This window comes from Monopterus albus, unplaced genomic scaffold (genome assembly GCF_001952655.1).
Source record: "Monopterus albus unplaced genomic scaffold, M_albus_1.0 scaffold25.1, whole genome shotgun sequence".
NCBI lineage: Eukaryota > Metazoa > Chordata > Actinopteri > Synbranchiformes > Synbranchidae > Monopterus > Monopterus albus.
Genome location: NW_018127905.1, coordinates 613735 through 622628, shown reverse-complemented (window position 1 = coordinate 622628; position 8894 = coordinate 613735). Strand labels below are relative to the sequence as shown.

Sequence of the window (8894 nt, the reverse complement as noted above, 5' to 3'; positions counted from 1 at the left end):
TTCTGTGGCATTGCTTCACCATGATCTCTCCAGTTGAGGATAATAGAGCTGTTTTAAGTAAAAAAGGACCCAGCAATGATATGACATTTATTAGGGTCTCTGGGAAGTGGGAAGGTTTATAACAGGATGGCACAAGATAATGGATTTTTTTCACCGGTGTTTTGGAATACTCAAATAAATCAAGATTGTCTTGTTATATTTTATAGAAATATCAGTCAAAGGTGTTTATGTCAAGAAAGGAAAAAATAGTGATTTATTGAGTTTTCATATCCAGTTATCAGAGTCTGAGGCAGATACATAAATCTCTGTCTGCTCATGTTATTTAATTTTCTCAACCCACAACACAACACTCTGTGTGATTTATGTGTTTAATAGTGGAACTGACCGTTGGTGAAAGAGAAGGAAGAGACCTGTTATATCGAAGGTTTGGAAGGCAATAAAAAACGTAGTTGTTTGGGCTCGTTGAGAATATTCGAGGAAAGAACCATAGACTGGGTGGGCTTTGGAAAGCCAGGAAGAAATAAAGAGAGAATAGAAAAATGCAGGTGGTTTAAAAACTGCAGAGACTGGTGCAACATGTACACTTAAATGCAATCTCACACACTGCCTAATATGTTTCAGGAGGCCTGAAGCCAATTGCAGATTCATTTCTACTGTGGAGAGTTAAGCAGTATGTATGAAGACAGGACAGTTTCCAAACAGATACCACACACTGCAGTGAAATGAAGTGAGCCAACACGGAGCAGCATCTTAGAAACTCCTGTTATTGTTGTTATAGGCTGTGTTAAATAGCAGCACTATCAACGACCAGATTAAATACAGAACGCTCCTTTCCCAGAGGATCTCTAGCAGGATCCACAGACATGTGGGTCCTGCTAGAGAAACTACAGACATTTAATGCTGACACCTGTATACAGAGAGCTGTCTGGCAGACAAGGCCAGTAAAAGTCCCTAATCTCAGAGTAAATGTTTAGCAAGGAAACAGAAAGGAGAAAGAGAAAGGGGTGGGGTATAAAAGAAAAGGAGACAGCTGGTCTGGCAAACTTGAGGTCATTAAAGGAACAAACACACATGCACACACACTTCCATGTACAGTCTTATGTATCATTTGGGCTGCAGCTTGGTACATGCATTGAATACAGCTTGACTGATAAGATAAAGGGTCATTTCACCTACAGTCTGAAAATTTTCCCACTTTCCTCCTGTGGTGGTCTTGTGGTTTAATTTGTCCTGGTTTTAAAGGTAGCCGTCGCTCCGATTTCTGCCTATATTCCAATATGACAAGTGTTCTTAGAATTTTTATGTGGTGCTCACTTCAACTCATACTGTCAACAACACGGCTGCATTTATTCACTAGTGAGCCCCTGGGAAAAAGTGAGCAGTGCCCCTGCCCACCCCTCTCACCCACCCTCTCGACATGCATACTTTGCCTCCCCGGCACACGATATCAGTTAGTTTGTGGGTTAAAAACAAAACTAAACTAAACTAAATGAAAAGGACATGCATAACAAGAAACCAGAACCACACGTGGGACTGTTGAAGGTTGTATATAAGCAAAGTCTGGTCTATTGTTAGCATGTTTGCTGAGACTGATGGAAATGTCATTTGTTTATTAGATACTGGGTCAAATATCAGTAATCTTGGAAATTTTACCATGATGATGGTGCTAGATGAAAAGACTGGTGATCACCAAAGTTATTCAAAGGAATCCGGAGCTGAACTTGAACAATTTAATGGCAATCCATCCAGTAGTTGAAAAGGTGTTTCACAAAAAACCCAAATATCAATCTCATGCTGCTGCTAAAGTTGGGGGATCACCAAAGTCAGTAGGATTCATTCTCAGGGAAACATGTCTGTTCCAAATTTCACTTCAATAATTTAATGGCAGACTTTAACACAAATATTGAACAGTGAATTTGCTCTGTGGTTGAAACCAATATGTACAATAACCTGGCAGTCATACAGTCAGCAATCATCCCAGTGGAATGGATTCTAAAACTGAGCTCTTGCTGTTGGGATTGGCGGTGAGGATGGAAATGACTGGGTGACCAAAGTATAGTGATGAGAAAATATTACTAATACCAGAGGAAAAAAATATCCTGCATACTTTTACCTTTACTAAAAAATAGACAATAAATTGAAAAGCTTGATCCCTGAACATTATGAAACATTTAGCTACATAGCATGCCTACCCATCACCCACATATCAGCTGCTAAATGGGCAATAATATGCATTTAATTTGACACTTTGGGGCATCGGTCCAGTATTTACAAAAAAGATTGACACCAGACCTGCCAGATGCATCATTTTTGTTAAAAGGCTGTGGGAAGTAAACATGCAGAAGTGCCAAACTTCAAACTAACAAAGCAGTAAAACTATCATTATGAATGGCTTGTTATGTTCAACTATGTGTCTGTGCAGGACTATAACAATGGGGAAAACAACACTGTGATATATGGAGAGGACTCAAGACTTGTTTAGTGACTTGACTTCAACACAGGCCTGCAGAAAAGTTCGCTGTGCAAGGCATGTTACAGCTACTGTGGAGCCTTCGGCCATAATGTTCTTCATCAGCAGACTGAGGTGAGATTGCTTTGCATACTGTGTTCTTCTTTCTTGTCAAGCGTTTCATTCATGCTTCACCACCAACCATGCTTGTTCATCGCTAACTACTCTGCTCTACAATACCGCCAAAATAATTATAACTGAGACCACATTTACAGTAATAACTGGGTTACACAGCCAATGGTGGGTCATTGGGACAAACACCCACCATTGGCTGCGTGAGCTGTACTATCAGGCCCTAACCTGGTTTGAAAAAGTGACATGTTGCAAAACAAAATCAGATGATTCTTTGATTACCTGCTCTAACCAAGGAAGCCTTGTGGAACCCTCCATTTTCTGGGTGGACACTCTCATACATATATTAGCTCTGTCATTTTCTCCTCTCAAAATCACCCTGAATCACCACCTCCTTTCCAAAACACTGCTGTTTATTGTCCAAAATTATGCCAGAGCTCTTGACTTGCTGTCGTCATCTTAACCGCCTTGCACTCCCATTCCACTTAACTCCATAAATACAGCAAGCACAGAGAGAGATGGAGAGGGAGAGGTTTTCTCTTTTGTGACTTTTGTTGTGATAAAGCGCAGCTTTTGCTTGAGGAGAAGCTGATGTTAAACAGTCAACTTATGTTAAAATATATTGTTAAAAAGGTCAAAGCAACTAATTTCTCACTTTCATCGTCAGGATAAAAACCTAAGGATAGTTTTTATTTCAGTATAAAATGTTAAGAGTCTGGGAATAGGAAAAAGCATTTGATAAAATAGTCCTAACTCAGTGTCCACTTACTTGTTTTTATTGGAGCTTTAAACCAATTTGACTGCCTTTCAGCAAATGACCACTGAACCACTTTTATGACTAACTTAGCCTACTTTGACAGCTTGGACAACTGAGTCAACTTTGAATTTGTTCAGCTGTCAGTATCCACTGATAAAGATTGTGTGATCTGGATGCATGTAAAACTGCACTGAACATGAGCTAATGTCCTCAAAAAGTCAGCAATCAGCAGGTATGAGCTGATTTTCAGAAGCCTTGGACCTATTGAGATGTTGGAACACTACACTCCTCTATCAGTCTTCTTCAGTGTATGACAGTTCATTTGCTTCCTTTATCTATGTGCTTGTTTTCTGTGAGTGAATGGGAAGTACAGTACTGGGCAATCATCTTAGGCTATCATTAGTTTTGCTGTTTTAGCAACATTGTAATGATAATTTATATTTATTTCTCACTCTTTATTAAGATGTAACCAGAAAATACAGGAAATATGCATACAATATTAAAAACAAAAAAAGGGTTCTACAGTCCAAAGTCAGTATTTAGTGTGACCTCCCTTTGCACTTAGTACAGCTTGAAATCGTCTGGGGAGACTGTCTTACAAGTCTTGACCCATGACAGACCCTCCACCATGTTTACACACAATAACAACCCTCAGAGCATGTGGTGGGGTATTAAAACCATAACAGTCTATAAATGTAGCAGTCCACAAATCAACAGGACAGTACACTCCCTGACACCTTGAACCAGTTCTTTGATACTTGATTCTGTCTATTTTTGAGTACTTGGAATTCATTTATCAGGATGTGTATGCGGTGCTTGTTTTCATGGTGTTATGTTGTTTGTTCTCTATTGCTGCTTGAGGTACTGAAATTTGTTTATCAAGATATGTGTGTGGTGTTTGTTTCTCATGGTGTTATGTTGTTTGTTCTCCATTGCTGCTGAAACACTGAAATTTCCCCATTGAGGGATCAATAAATTACCTACCTACCTGCATATACAGCCCTGTCTCACCTGGAGTATCCAGACATGTATGTCCAGATGCTCTTCATTGACTTCAGCTCTGCCTTCAATATGGTAGCCTCCCATAAACTGATACACAAACTCAGAAACCTGAGATTAACCACCTCACTCTGCTCACGGATTATGGATTTTCTGACCTGCAGACTACAGAACGTCAGGATAGAAAACCGCATCATGAACACTGGTGTACTGCAGGGCTGTGTGCTCAGTCCAGCCCACTTCACCCATGAGTGCACCGCCACTCCTCCAACACTATAGTGAAGTTTGCGGATGACACCACTATAGTGGGACTCATTACCAACAATGAGGAGGCACACTACAGAGGTCCAACATCTGGCTGGGTGGTATGCAGAAAATAACCTGGTCCAGAACACCGCCAAGATAATGGAGATCATTGTGGATTTCAGGAGATCCCAGAAGACCATACACTCCCCACTTCGTATAAAAGGTGAAGAGGTGGTTATTGTGAAGAACATCAAATTCCTGGAAATCCACATAATTAAAGAACTCACATGGCCCCTTAACACCTCCCACCCGGTGAAGAAAGCCCAACAGAGGATGTATGTTCTAAGGAAACTTAGAGGGAGCTGGACTCCCTTCTCAGCTATTGGTTAACTTCTACAGAGGCACAATAAAGAGCGTCCTCTGCCAGGTTATCATGTGGTATGCCAGCTGTATCGCCAAGAACAAGAAAGACTTTATTCGGGTGATTAAAACAGCAGAGAAGACCGTGGGCACTGTCCATCCGGACCTGGTTGCTGTGTATGCTGGCCGCCTACAAATGAAAACTAGGAACATCAGCAAAGACACAACTCTGGTGTCTGGGAGAAGATACTGCTCCATTAAAACCCATACAAATAGACTAAGGAACAGAGTCTTCCCTTGGGCTGTGGCCTCCATCATGGCCCCTCCTCTTTCCCGCCATGTGCTGACTCATATAATGTAGCATTATTGCACTTTGAATCCACTGCACTATGAACATGGACATTGTGCAATACAATTTGCTTATCCTTTTTATATATTGTGTGTTGTATTATCCTCCCTTTCCATCCATTCATTATCTACACTACTTATCCTGAACAGGGCCTCAGCCAATCCCAGCTGACATTGGACAAGAAGCGGGGTCCACCCTGGACAGGTTGCCAGTCTATCACAGGGCTGACACTTGGAGACAGACAACAACAACACACACTCACTCCTATGGACAATTTAGAGTGCCAATCAACCGAAGCTGAGGAAGCCAGAGACCCAGAGAGAGCCCACGCAGGCACAGGGAGAACAAGGCAACTCCGCACAGAAAGGCACCGGGTTGACCAGGGATCGAACCTGGAACCTTCTTGCTATGTGGTGACAGCACTAACCACTGCGTCACCATGCTTCTTTTATCCTCTGTTATCTCGTCTATTGCTGCTGTGCTGACTGTCAGAAACTTTGTTGTATGCTTACAATGACAATAAAAGCATTTTCTTATCCTATGTTTCACTGAAGCAAGCAGCCATTCTTCCACCTCTCTTCAAAAATTCATTGCTCCATAATCCATTGCTTTTACCCTGATCTTCACTCCAGTCTTTGTGAACGTTTGCATATCTCAGCCTTTTCTCCCTGTTCCCTTCTGAAAAAGAGATTTATTGGCTGCTGTCCTTTCACAAAGGCTGTTCTTGATCAAGCCTATTTGGACTGTGGAAAGATCAACTTGGCATCCAGGTGACTCTCCAATCTCAAAAAAGAAACCTTGAGAAACCTCTCATCAGATTCTGACAGATTTCTTGGTCTACCACCCCTGTTTTTGTCTTTGACCTCTCCGGATTCTTCATATTTCTTTAGAAAAGCTTGAATACCACTTCTGGAGTATCCAGTTAGTTTGCCTATTTTTTTTCCTGACATTTGTGTTTTTATTACTGTGTACATATTTCCTATATTTTCCAGTTGTATTCTGATAAATGCAGTAGATTTATAAAGTCATCATAATATTGCTAAAATAACAAATCTAATGGTGGCCTATTTTGCACACTACTATATGTCAGTGTGTGTTTTACAGGCACTGGATGGCCCTGAGGACAAGCCAAGACAAATGTTAATGCCCACAGAGGAGTCCAACACTGTGCTGTATGTGAGTAATTAATGTGAAAGAAAGAAGTATAGAGGGAATTTACACTAAAACATGGCCAGCTACTGTTCCCTCTGCTCTGTAACCTACTCTATATAAAACCTCTTGATTTGCAGAACAAAAACTTTGCATTTCACTGTTAGAAGTGTCACAGGGCTGTCTGACATAACCCATTATTTTCCTGAAAGCTGCTATTCATTTCCTTCTGTTAAACATTATCAACCAGTGAAACAAGACAGCCTTCCGCTGTCATACCCTTTGCTCTAAAGCCATTTCATCAGCCATTATTTTGAATTATTTTGTTCATTAACTGCTCAACAACCAACTGCTTCCTGACTTGTCAAATGATTCACTTCAAGATACAGACAACAGTCCATGTCCAAAACATGGGCTGGGTGATGACTTAAAACCAATTGGATAAGTCTAAAATTCTGTTCAACAGTGTGTGTCAATATTATAAAAATTACGCTTTAACAAAAGGCAAGAAGGCTATTCTCAGTCAAAAAGCAACACAGGTGATAGCTAACTACATTAGCAACCTTGAGTCATGACTCTGCCATAAACGCTGACATGAATAGTAATAATATATGAACAGCCGCTACAGTTTGACTTATGTGACTCCAGATGGCTAAAGGACACATCTCATTGTAAATATATCGATCACATTTACAAAGTTAGAGATAATGTATATGCATTTTATCGTTTATGATTTTAAAGATCTTTTATCTTACCACTCTTGTACATACTTTAAGCAGCAACATATTTTAATTAACAACAAACTAAATCATTGTACACCCTCACTAAATTACCAGCTGTAATTTATCATCTACAGTAAGTGAAAAACCAAACTAAGATTGTTCACTGACTTAAGTCAGATAAATAAATTCCAAAGAAATGAGGCAAAGCTCAGTTGTTTTCTGTACAGCATAGTGTCTCTCCAGCCCTGCATCTTCACTTCCATCACCCTATGTCATTTTACTTCACTTCCACCTTCCTAGTCACTGTATTTGTTACTTTTTCCATTTGTCGTAACAGCTTACTTACTCTTGTTGCTCTGTGTAACACAATGCATGCACACAAAGGATCCAACAAATGTTTGTCTTTTTGCTAATAACATCATTAATTATTCAAAGTGTATTTATATACACACACTGGCTACATCATCGTCAGCTCATATTCTCTTTGAAGAAAATAAAAGCCTTTAAGCATTCCCTATAATTATTTAATGCACTACAGTACATTTACCCTCCACCATTTATTAGTGTCTTGATAGTGAGTATAAATTATATCTTCTATATAGTGCCATCACAAAATATTACAGTGGAACAATGCAGTGTCCATGGATAAAAATGACAATATGTTAATGAGTTTTCAGTGTGAAATAGAGTTTATCCAGTGACAGTCTGACACAGTGTCAGTCCAGGTCCTGTCTTGACCCCATGGTCTGGACGTCTCTAAACAGTGTACATCCTCCTCTTATTATGGCAGGGGACCAAAGACGAAACTAAAGACTCAAGATGAAAGCTCAGATAAATGGGTGTTATCAAAGGAGCTTTATTTGTAAGAGTAAAGTAGAAGTCAGGTTCACCAGGAAGGAATGGTCCTCCAGGAATCCATGCACTGGACCAGTAAGCAGGGGAGAGGCGAGTTGGAGGTCCAGAGGTCTAGCAAAGCCCCATGAGGCTGATGGGCCTGGGAAGACATTGGCTGGGGGAACTGGTAACGGGGGAGTAGCAGACTCTGAAGCTGTCTGAATAGCAGACACACGACTGGAGGGGACTCACACAGTGAGATGGCGTCGTCAAGGGAAAAATGGGTAGATACGAAGAACACAGGTAAGTACTTTCCATTTCGGCTGTCTGAATGTGGCAAGAGCAACTAACTGACTGGCAAGGGAGACACAGCAGATGGGACTGATTAATTTCAGCTGTGCCACTCCTTGCCAGCCTGCACCTTGTCACTCGCTCCACCATCCCAAAGAGAGAGGAAGGAGACACCCCAGCGACCCCACACATCTGGTCTCCTAATGCTGTCCCATGTCCTTGATGTTCACCCCTGACTGCCACACCCACCACACCTGCCTTCACCAACAATTAACTCCTTCAGTACAAATGTTTGTCTGCTTTACTGCTCTACTGCCTGTTGTGCCTACCTGTAGCTTTGTGCGTCAATGTATGCCACAGTATTCTTAATATTCTTCCTTTGTATTCTTAGTGTTATTTAGCCTAGGGTACATCTCAGTTCTCTTTATTGCATTCATGTTTCCCCCACTTGCATCTTTACTTTGCATTTGCCTGTAAATTTTATTGAGTTTTAGCAAGATGTTCATGATACTAAGTTTCATTTTTGATAGTATTTATAGTTGGCATTATTTCAACAGCAGTTATTATATGTACTTGCATTGGATTCAGAATAATTTCATCTTTATA

General features: G+C 40.6%; 1 protein-coding gene across 4 annotated transcripts in view; it reads right to left on the bottom strand.

Annotated features, from left to right (window-relative positions):
• The window catches only part of pde5ab (phosphodiesterase 5A, cGMP-specific, b), a 77211-nt gene that overhangs the window by 35293 nt on the left and 33024 nt on the right, over positions 1-8894 (bottom strand). The gene's annotated exons all lie outside the window — the stretch shown is intronic.